The 11646-nt window shown below is 54.5% G+C and overlaps 1 protein-coding gene and 1 long non-coding RNA gene across 6 annotated transcripts in view; both read right to left on the minus strand.

Annotated features, from left to right (window-relative positions):
* Window positions 1-11646, minus strand: part of Csnk1d (casein kinase 1 delta) — a 51044-nt gene that overhangs the window by 32617 nt on the left and 6781 nt on the right. The gene's annotated exons all lie outside the window — the stretch shown is intronic.
* On the minus strand, window positions 3413-9675 carry LOC104858440. Of its 2 annotated transcripts, none has more exons than XR_004518633.1 (2): window positions 9457-9675; window positions 3413-3559 (listed from the first exon to the last, which is right to left on the minus strand). It is a non-coding gene; the product is annotated as an uncharacterized LOC104858440 (long non-coding RNA). The 2 variants fall into 2 exon arrangements; XR_779146.1 differs by lacking the exon at window positions 9457-9675 and adding an exon at window positions 7883-8929.

Below are 11646 nucleotides of genomic sequence, written 5' to 3' on the forward strand. Positions count from 1 at the left end.
CCGGTCCTCCCCGGCAGTACCCCAGCTGTTCCAGTTCCAGGGACTCAGGGCTCCCGTCTCTTCCTGCGTGCAGCCTTCTAGTGATAACGTTAAGACTTCTTGTTTGCCCCCGCAGTGATCAGGAAGCCCCCTGTTCCTCTCGGTAGACCTGGGAAAGGTGCCCGGCGGGCGGCGCCCTGTGGTGGAGACAGGGGCGTCGCCCGCTCGGGAGCTGCCCGTTCCGAGCGCGATGCTGCGGCCATCTGCAGCCTCACAGGGCTGGCTGTGTTGAAGGCCGGGAGTGTAGAGGGTGAGGCCTGGACGTTGCCTTCCTCCAGGTGCCATCGGCCTGGAGACCGAGTCTCTATCGTTCGTTACCTAGTCCCTGTTGGAGCTGTGCTTTCTTCCTGACAGAGCGAACAAGCTTTGTGAAGTTCAGGCTGTCGGCTAGGTCAAACCTGGGGAGCTCTCCAGAGACGCCCTCGCGGCAGGTACCCGGGAACCTAGGGGGACGCAACCATTGCAGCGCAGTGCATAATCTGGACATCAAAGACGCGTACACCTGGTCCACAAGGTATAGGGTGGCGCGAGGCCCAGGACCCCCGCTGGACTGTGGGCCAGGAAAGCAGCCTGAGGACCTCCTTCGGGGCCAGCATCTACTACCTGTCTCCCCTGTCTGTTCTCTTAACCGATCAGGAAAACCAGCCAACACAGGAACCAACAAAGTCCTTGCTTCTGTTTCCCTCCATGGCCATAGATAGGAGACAGCACCTGGAAGAGGCCTGGAAACAATCAGTGGTGCTTTTTGTTGTTGTTTTGTTTTCAGTACTAGAGAGTGAATCCAGAGAATACTGATCTCCTAATGTTCACATGGTCTAAGTTGTCCAGGCTGCCCTTGAACTTGCTACCCTCCTGCTTCAGCATCCTGAGTAGCTTGGATTACAGGAGTGCCCCGCTAGTGCTGTCTTTTTTTTGAGGGCCACTCACTCCTCAGGGCCCTGAACTGGGATTCTCAACCCCATTATCCCAGATCGAGCTGCATGCGTCCCCTTTGTGTCCTCAGTTTCCCTTTTGTGAAGCACACTTTTAGTCCCAGGGCTGGCAGAGGCTGTGCTCCTGACAGCTGCTTCCCACTCCTGGCTTCTGCAGTGCAGTGCCAAGTCCTCTCTGCTCATTTGCCACCCTCTGCCTCTACTCCACCATGCACTAGTGCAGGAGAAGCAGCTGAATACTGGTGTCCCCCAGGCCCTCTTGGCACAGTGATTGTGCCAGTGTAAGGCCCATACAGGTGCCTGGCTGACGTGACGAGCTCTGCTGGGCGCAGCCTTGTGAATGTCCCAGCTCACAGTGACCCTGGGTGACCCCACCCCTGCACCTGGTATAAAGTCAGCCTTGGCAAACACTGGCTTTGTGGACTGGCTTTGAGAAGGACTCACATGGTGATGCCCAGGGCAAGACAGGTCCTGAGGCCCAAGCAAGAGAATGAGACAGGTGCTGCCTTCAGAGCTACCTCATCTCCAGGCATGGACACAGCCCACCACCACCAGCAAGAGCTGGCCTGGGCCTCACCTCCCTCAAGACCCACCCTTAAGACTCAGGTGTGTTCTGGGTGGGGCTGAAGCCCCTCTGCTCTTAACTCCAAACTGCAGTGGAAACCAAGTTTTTGAGGACATTGCTGATGCTGGGCCTGGAGGGTTCCCTGACTGCCCTGCATCCCCCTCTGCCTGGCAGGACTTAGGGATATAGCTTTATTCGTGACCCTCCTGTGCACAGCTCCACTTTCAGTTCTGCAGGCCCCTCCCACCCACCTGACACTTTGTGATGATAATATTCTTAACCCAGACTCCTGCATCCAGATGACAAATGGGAACTGGACACCAAACGGGGCCAACATGCCACGCTCTTCAGAGAGGCAGAGTGCAAAGAAGCAAACTGCCAGGTGCAGTGGTACACACCTGTAATCCTAGCGTTTGGAAGGCTGAGGCAGGACGATCTCATAAGTTCCAGCCTAGCCTACACAACTTCATGGCTTAGCAAGGCCCTGTCTCTAAAGAAAAAATAAAGGGTTCAGGTTGTAGTTCAGTGTGAAGGCCATGGATTTAAATTTCCAAGTACAATGGCTGGGGATTTAGCTCAGTGATGTCACTGCCTGCCTTGCATGTGCAAGAGCCTGAGTTCGATCCCTGGTACCCATCCCCCCAAAATTTCCAAGTACCACACGTGTAAAAAAGTGCAATTCAGTGTTTGTTGGCAGATTCACAGAGCTGTGAACCATGCCACAGTCAATTTTACATCTTAGCACCCCAGAACAGATGCTGCATCCTGCAGCCACCCATGGCTCCCCATAGGAGTGAAGGAAGCAGCAGTCCCCTCACTGGTATGGCCAGGCCTGGCTCTAGCCCTCAGAGCTTTGTGCTTCCTGTTTGGTCGTCCTAACCCAAAGTAACAGCCCTCAAGTGCATGCACTCCATCCCAGCTCATGGAGATCCTCGTCGGGTGTGTGGCTGATGCTCCCTTGATCTCCAGGAACAAAGAGCCTAGGTGTGTGTGAGCCACATGGGAAGCTGACTCGGGGCTGGACACGGGATGGCAGCCACTCTGGGGTCCCCAACCCCTCTTGGCCTCCTAGTTCTGTCCTTCCTCCACTGGCCAGCATTCTCTGGCTTCTAGAAGGTTCTGCCCTTCGCCACTTTCCTGATCCTAACCCCAACTCTACAGTGCATTCAGTTCCCTAAGGGAGGCCCAAGCTAACAGGAGAGCTGGCCTGTTCTTTTTGTGCCACAGGTCACAGGCTGTGTGTCACTGGCCACTCCAGCTGCAGTTACAGTGAACAGGGCCTCACACAGATTGTGAGCACTGCTGGCTTTCTCTGTCATGGTTCCTTGAGTGCTGTACTTGGGTTTTAAAGAGTTCCTCACAGGCTCATTGTGCTGACAGCTGATGGGCTTTGGGGAAGTGACAGGGTCATGAAAGCCCAGACTTCATCAAGAAGATTTATCCATGAATGAGTCCATCTCTGAATGGGGTGTTAGGCAGTGGGGCCCAGTGGAGGAAGGAGGTTCCTGGAATTTGCCTTTGAAGGGCATATCTCGTCACGAGCCCCTCTCTGCGCCTCTCTCACTCTACTTCTGGGCCATTGTGAGGTGAGGGCTTTCCTTCACCCTGTCCTCTGCCATGGTGTTTCTGCCTCACTGCAGGCCTGGAAGAAACAGAGCCAAGTAACCATGGGCTGAAACCCTAGACCATGACCCCAAATAAACTGTGCCTCCTGCAAGTTGTTCTTCTCAGAGAGCTAACACACCTAGGAATCACCACGGTGTTACACGGAAATGGCCCGGAGAAACAAACCAAATGTTTAAAATGTCTGGATTTTTCATGACAGCTCCGATTTCAGACACTGTGTAAGACTGGATAAACGGTGGTGTGTCTGTGCAATGGACTGCTATTCAGTCTTGAAAAGGAAAGCGATTCCGGCACATGCCACAGGGTGGATGAACCTTGAGAACATTCTGCTGTGAGCGATAAGATGGCAACATCCCGTGTGTTCCTCTCATCGAAGGTCTCTGGAACGGTTAGAGTCCTAGGCACAGAAAGCAGAATGGGAGTTGCCAGGGATTGAGGGGTGAGAACGGGGAGTAAGAGTTTAACAATGGAAGACGCGAGTTTTGGTTTGATCGGATGGAAGAATTATGGAGGCGGATGACAGTGATGACTACACAACACGATGCTCGTCTCGGTGGGATGTTTGAAGGGAACTTTCTGTTTGTTTTGCAAGTGCTGAGGGTGGAACCCAGGGCCTCACACATGCTAAGCAAGTGCTCTGCCACTAAGTTATACACCCAGCCCTGGTTGTATTTATGGTGTAATTACTACCATTAAATAATCCATTTTAAAACAGCTAAGATGAAAAAATGGCTAAGTCGGTAAATGTGTTACCATTCACGGGAGGGATGGGGTAGAGAGGGAGCCGCAGAGGCAGCTCTCATGCGGAGACAGTGACAGGGCTGTGGTGGAGGCACCTCTGCCCCAGGGAACCCACTGACTACCACTGAGCTGCTGCCCCAGGGAGGCCCTGTCAGCACCCACGGTCACTGCGCCACCCTACTGCTGCCTCGGCCCCTCGTGGCTCTGATGGCCCCAATCTCTGTTTCTTTGCTCACCCATGATGCTGAGAATTCACACAGCTGCAACAGGTACTGTGCCTGCCTGCCTGGTTTGCGTGTGTGTGTGTGTGTGTGTGTGTGTTGAAGCCAAGTGGTGGTAGGGAATGGTTGGATGGCAAGAAGGTGTCCCAGTAAGCTGAATGGATCTGCAGGTGAGGCAATGCCTGGGCCTCCTCTCAGCAGACCTGCAAGGGGAAGATGCCTTGGCCGTGGTGCCCAGCAGAGAGGATAGACCAGGCACAGCGCCAGGGAGCAGCACACCCACTTCTCTGAACCAGGGAACTTTATGTTAAATGAAGACTTACTTGGCTGGGAGGTAGCTCAGTGGGAGCATGCACTAAGCTGTGGGTTCTATCCTCAGCACCACCAAAATAATAATAATAATGATAATAATAATAATAAAGGGAAAAACAATCTACAGAGGGATGCTATAAGTAATTTTTTTTTTGTAGTAACAGGGATCAAATCCAAGGCTCATGCATATTAGCTGAGTACTCTACCACTGAGCTACATCCCCAGCCCCAAGATTCAGCTATTTATTGATTTACTGATTGATTCACTGATTGATTGGAGACAGGGTCTCACTATGTACCCCAGGCTGGCCTCGAACTCTCAGTGATCCTCCTGCCTCAGCCTCCAGAATGCTGAGATTACAGATGTGTGCCACCCACACCCAGCTCTGCTACAGATAATTCCATCCGCAGCTGGGGCCAAAGAGAGAGTAAAAACTTCTCAGAGTTTAATCAGAGGGAGGAAAAGAGGAGAAGGGAACTCACATCTGCAGATTTCATCTTGTCAGAAGAAGGGTGTGAGGGCAAGGTGGGGAAAACGGTGTTTCACCTGCAGACAACAGTACAGAACATCGGCTTGGAGGTAGGATGGGGAAGGTGGGATCTCACTGGGCTTCGGGTTGGCCAGGAGAGTGAGGGGTGGAGGGAGTTGCCCATTCTGTCTAACAAGGGAAAGAGAGACCTGTGTGGGAAGAATTGCTGCTCCGGGTGTCTATGGATTTCTGGTCACTTCAGCTATTAGACCAAATCCTCTCTGGGAGACAGAGGTCCAGTTCCAGGTATTCCAGGACTAGCTTCCCACCAGCCCAGGTGGATGCGAGGATAGGGGTTCAGCAGGGGAAGAACACAGATGCCCCCATTCCTGTGTGCCAGCCTTTTTGTGCTAGTGGTTAGGCTGCAGGCGATGAGGAAGCGGGCCACATCCAGATGACTGGCACCACGCCCAGCCTTCCACATGCTCCGTGGACTTCCTGGCGGGGCTCTGCTGTGCCTAACCCATGGCACAGGCAGCTCCATGCTCCCCAGCTGACTACTTGGACTCCCTATCTCGTCTTCCGTGCCAGTCCTCTGCATCCACAGCGTGACACCTTCCCAGCTCCCATACTCACACACTGGACGCTTTGGGGTTAAATAGTTACAGAATGTGTCAGTCAGGCCAAGATGGGTATGCCACAGTAACAGGCAGCCCCCAGGCCTCAGGGACTTGAAACAGCTCATTTCAGACACAAGACCAGAAGGAAGCAGCAACATCTCAGTCCAATTCACCGAGTCTGGAGGAAGACAGGCACCCAGGAGGGCAATGGCCAGCTTGAGCCCTGGTGGAGCTCAGGGACCTGGAGGTGCTAGGGTGCTGGCCATTTAGAGTGCCCATGTGCTGGAACCTGCCTGTGAAGTAGAGAAACTCCCTTCCTTGGGCAGGGCAGGTCACAAAGCATCCAGCAGGTGCTGCACTCCAGAGCAAACGCGACCACCCTCCCTGGTTCTCACCAGGGTCACCTGGTCACCTGGCGTGTTGTGCAGGAGCCCCTAAGTACCCTCCTGATGAGCACTTCTTCCAGCCTGCTGTCCAAACTGTGGCCAGGCTTCATTCAAAGAGAGGCCACCCTGTCTCTTCCTGCTGCTCTCCTGCTAGCCTTGCAGAAAGAATGTGCAACTCCGGCCTGCAGTCACCCCTGCTCACCCACTGCAGGGCTGAAGGGCCTCATTCGTACCCTGACCAGCTGCTGTCTGGGGGCAGCAGGGCAGACAGGGCCAAGGTGGGGCCTTTAAAAGGTAACTGTGTATGAGGGCTTTGTGCTCAGGCAGCAGTAGTTTCCTGGGGGGGGGGCAAGCTGGCTCCTTGTGCTGCTTGCTCTCATGTGCTGCTGTCCTTTTGCCTCCTGCCTTGGGGTGACACAGAAGGCTCTCAGCCTCCAGAGTATAAGAAAGTAATTGCTGTTCATTACAACTTTCTGGTATTCTGTTATAGCACCAAGAAATGGACTTCGACAGGTGGCCGGTGAGACAAGCAAATGCCTCGCTGGCAGAGCCTGAGGCCCTCCCTCTGCACCATGTCCAGATGTGACTGGCTTCAGCTCACTGGAGTGCCCTGCCTCATGGGGTTCAAGGAGCTCCGTGAGGCGGGAGGGCCGCTGGACCCTGCCCCAAACTCAGGGCGTGCCTGCAGGCAGCTGGGAGATGCTGAACGGAAGGGAGCTATGTAAGTAGGCTGAAGGTCAGGCTGTGGGGTGACACAGGAGGTGACACGGAGCCTGGACAGCCTGGGGACCTGCTTTTGCCTGCTGGGTGGGAGAGGCAACTTCCTGGAGCTTTGGGGCCACTATGGGATTTGGCCTGGGGCCTGAGCCCTGTGCCCCCAGGCCTGAGATCTCCCTCAGGAAGTTCCTTCCCTAGCCCCCAGGAAGCCCTGGAGAGACTTCTTGGAGACTGTTTCCTGTCGGAGGCTGTCTCCATTCAAGTGTGGGCTTTGTGCTGAGGGCCTAGGGGCAGCACAAGCCAATGGGGTGGCTGTGCATTATGAGTGAATGGCAGTTACCATCTGGATAGAGGGTACCCAGTGGCCCAGGGTCTGCCCTCACCACTGTTTGCAGCTTCCAAGGAGAGGTGACCCTCCCTAAATGTCTGAAGGATGAAGGCAGAGGGACAGGAGCCAGTGTGGAGGGCTGGTGGTGGACGTGGAGGTGACTTAGGAGTAAGAGGTGGAGTGTGTGTGTGTGTGTGTGTGTGTGTGTGTGTGTGTATGTTGTGTGCATGGGTTGGGCAAGGCTAGTGCCCAACCACTGGCCAAGGATAACTCCAGGAAGTCTGTAAATCACCCAGGGCTCGGGTGAGACAGAGGCAGCTGTGGGAGCCAAGGAAAGCAGCCCGTCAGGTTCTCAGAGCTCTGTACCAGCCCTGATGACTGATGGGGCAAACGAAGGTCTGCAACCTACGCCAGAGGACGGAAGTGAGTTCATGCCTCACATCCCTCCACCCAGCCCAGCCAAGATGGAGGCCAGGAGTACGGTGCACTGGATCCAGTGCTCTGCCACCACCACGAGCGGGCACTTACATTAAATGAATGTACACACACCCAGATGGGAACACTGCTGAGACCAGTGGCCTCAACAGGGGCCGATTTTGCCCTCTAGGACCTGTACCACCACCACAGAGAAGGGTCCGGCCTCGAGTGTCAGCAGGGACACAGCAGAGAGCCCTCGCCAGGCCCATACCTGGGGCAACAACCTGGCCACGTGGAGGACTTGGTGGACCTGACTCCTGCTGGGGCTGTTTACTTCGTCTCTGAGGAGACCAGGTGGATGAGGCAGGGGGCTCCACCATGCCAGCCTGGGTGGGGCTAAGGTGGTCTACAGTGTAGACTTTTTTGAGGTGGAGGCCAAACTGAAAAGAGCTGGTTTGGAGCTGACAATTCAAGTCTGAGCTGGGGAGTGGGCCCCTCTTCTCCCATACCTGAACTCCCGGGCCTCACTGGCTCCTTGGGCTGGTATAGCTCCAGTGTGTCTGGAGGTGTTCCAGAGTCTGCAGGCCCAGAACTGTGTACTGCAGGTCAGGAGCACCTGTGCCCTCTGCCCTGGTGCTGTTGGAGCCTGGCACCCCCTCCCTTCAGCCTCAGGCAGGTCATGTAACCTCGGTGCCTTCGCTTCTGCACAGAAGCGGGTATTATCCAAGGTCCTCAGCCCCTGCCCCATGCCATGTGCCTTGGGACCAGCACACAGGACACAGACAGCCACAGTTTCTTCTCTGGATAAGCAGCCAGTGCTCCATACTTATGGGGACATTGTGTTCTTACTGCTGCCCCCTGCAGCACGGTCAGCACGCCCCTATAAGACGGCGCCCTCCAGAGGCAGAAGAGGGGCAGGGAACCCCTCAGGGCTGGGCTGCACTGCTGTTGGGAGGCGCGAAGGCTGGAGAGAGGAGGTTTACCAAGGGCCACCTGTGCTCCCTGCACCTTGGACCCTTGCAGTGAGTGCAGGAGAGGCGTGGCCAGCAGCACTGGAGTCTGGGCTCAGGGAGTCTGAGGCACTCGAAGACACCTGGTCAAGAGTCTTGCCCAGACTCGGGCTCCAGTCACCATCCGCATCAGAGGCTGGGGGAAGGCCCGCTGCCCAAACCTGTCCTGACCACTGCCTGAAAGCACCAAGGGCCTGGCTATCCCGGCAGTGGGCAGAGTGGCTGCCAGTGCTGCCCCAGCCGTGCCCTATCAGAAGAGCAGCTTCCAGGCTCTTTCATGCCAGGCAGGACTTCCGAGCCCCTGGTGCTGGATGTGTTCACTGCGTCGTCTCGGGGGTGCCCTGTCCCCTGCTGCATGAACCGGGGCTTGTAGCCTCACCTCTGTGCTCCTAGGCCAGGCCTGGACATCTCACTGATCTCACAGCAGTGCTCTGTGACATGCACCACCGTCTCTATGTCCTCGGGGGCTAAAGCTCACAGGAGTGAGTGCCCCTTGGCCTCCCAAGCTTAAGCACCTGCTAGTGAGCACTGGGTAGGCACAGGTGTGAGAGGGGTAGGTTCTTGCCTGGGCTGCCTATGCGGGCTTGGGCTCCCCTTGGCCCACCACCTGCCCCTCCACCACTGCCTCCTGCCTTGCTTCCCGGGACTTCCTGCCGGGCACAAGTTCTACCCCACCCCTGCTCTGCAAGCCCCTTCTAGTGGTCCTGACGGGTGGCCTGAGCTCTGGATACCATCCCAGTGCCAATGACAGGCAGGCTGGGGGTGAGGCCCACATGACTGGGGCTCCTGCAGCCCTGGTCCGGCCTGAAGGGAGTCGTGGTGACCCCAGATGCACTGCCCCACTCCAGCTGCAGCTGCTGTCCCCAGTTCCTCCCCACCAATGGGAGGGTCGTACCTGTCCCTGGCCCCTAGAGATCTTTCGTTCCTCTCTCATGACTGCCGTGGAGCCAGCTGAGGGCCCCGGCCCCGGCCCTGCTGTGTCTGGAGGGCTCACGTCTGGCGCTGGCACCTGACATTTGTGCTGATGGCCCCATCCCTGCAGCTGCGCCTCGGGCTGCGGGGCAGTGACTCACCTGGGGCGCTTTTCCCCGTTTGGACGCTGGCCCTCTTGGCTGCCCTGGGAGCCCTTACTGAGCAGAGGAGGCAACACAGGTCTGCTCCCCGAAGGGCGGAGCTGTCTGTGAAGGGGTGGAACCCTGCTGCCTCCTCTAGGCAGGGCATCCTCCCCTCCTCTGCTGGCGGAGCTCCTGGGCCTGGTCTGGCCCTTGCCAGCTCTAGCATGCTCCCTGGGTCCCAAGGGGTGGGGTGGGGCGACCCAGGTGCTGGGGCACAGGCTGAGAAACTTCTGGGTCAGCTCAGAATCATACCTCTCAATCAGGGCTTGTGGTGCCTCCTGGGAGGGTAGGGGTGGGTGTTCTAGGTCTAGCGCAGCATGGGATGCACAGGTGCTGGAGAAAAGTTGTCACAGTTGTTAGAAATAATCACCAGAGGATGTGGTAGTGGGTGCCTGTAACCCCAACACTATGGGAGGCTGAGGCAGGGGGATCCCAAGTTCAAGCCTAGCCTGGGCAATTTAACACCCAGTCTCAAAATAAAAGATAAAAAAGGCAGGGGATGTGGGTCAGCTGGAAGAGCTGCGTTCAATTCCCAGTACTATAAAAAAATAAAATCACCAGAAATGGGTAGAAAGACAAAAGCAGCTGACTCGAGATCAGCTTTGCTCCAACTAAGCATCAGCTACAGAAATTCAATCCGAGCAGACCCAAGAAACAAGGGAGAAACACTGAGGAGGGTAGAGGTCACAGAGTAAAGGGGCAGGGACAGCCAGGCCCTGCAGGGTCAAGCAAGGGAAAGCGCAGGCCGGAACAAAGGCAGCAAAACAGGGCTCAGAAGCAGACACAATGCCACGCTGGAAAGCAGAGGACGGCAGACAAGGCACAGATTCTCAAACAGAATTAGGAACATTAATATGCTTATAAAATTAAAAAGTTAAACGAAGTAGATACGTTCCTGGAAAACTATAAAATGACAAAACTAAGAGCAAAAGGAAGCAGGGACAGAGGAGCCGAGGACCAAGTGGTCATGGGAGCCTCCCCTTCCTGCAGCTCAGAGCAGCTCCACCACGAGCTCCACCCAGCTCCAGGGACTGCCAAATTCCTGCCTCAGACAAAATGTTCCAGAAAGTGTAAAGGAGAGGGATGTGTCCAGCTCAGTTTATGAAGTTGGGGCTGTGATGCCAAACTAGACAAGAGCAAAGGGCCGGGGAGGCCCGCTTCACGAGAATTAGGCACAAAAACATCCAAAACAAAACTGGAGCCAACCATATCTGAGAAATGGACCCCACGGTTAAGGTTTCTCTAGCTTAATATCAGACAAAATCAGGGCAGATTTCCACAGAGTAAAGGGAAAAATCTCATGGGTAACACAATAGGCACAGAAAAGCATTTTATAGCATATAAATCCATTGTTTATAATTAAAAACTTCTAGTGCAATGCTATGTGCCAGGCCCTGAGTTTGATACCCTGCATCACAATAAAGAAGAAAAAAAGTTAATGTGTGTGAGGGTTGCAAATTGTGCATGCAGAGGATGCCACCTAATTTATGTAGCTGTTCTGTCCTCAACAAGGGGGAGCCTGACTCCCCAATTCATCATTTAAATTGCATACAGTGACTTCCCATCAGAGTGCAGTATGTAAAGAAAAGGGAGAGAGCTGACAAGCACTACCTCGGCCAGGTAGGTGGACAGTGTCTACAACAACAGTGGACACGACAGGGACAGCAAGGACCCTTGAGATGCTGGGACAAAAGGGCACTTTACTTCTGTCATCCTGCTTCCCCAAAACCCGAACTCATGAGAAAAACATGCGTATAAAACATCTGACCAGTGCTCCTCACAACCGGGAAGATGAAAAAGAAGAGCCTAAGGCAAGAGGATGACTCAAGGTCCTGTGGGAGCTTGGCTGGGATCCTGGGCAGAAAGCACCTCAGGTGAAATGGAGGCAGCACGAATATAGCCTTTAATGATATGTCAAAAAACACAAGTGCACTGTGGCTACAGGGAAACTTGGTGTGGGATGTGTGGGAACTCTGCTATTTATTGTAATAAAAATTTTATCCACAAATTTAAAAAATTACTTTAGGTTTCCGTTTATTCCCATAACAGGGTTCTTTCCTGTTACTCCCAGCTTACTAATAACTGTAATAAGAATGGGTATTTAAATTCATAATTTTGCTTTTTTTTTTTTTTTTTTTTTTTTTTTTT

The sequence above is a fragment of the Fukomys damarensis genome, unplaced genomic scaffold (genome assembly GCF_012274545.1).
Source record: "Fukomys damarensis isolate Sample0158 unplaced genomic scaffold, DMR_v1.0_HiC HiC_scaffold_23, whole genome shotgun sequence".
NCBI lineage: Eukaryota > Metazoa > Chordata > Mammalia > Rodentia > Bathyergidae > Fukomys > Fukomys damarensis.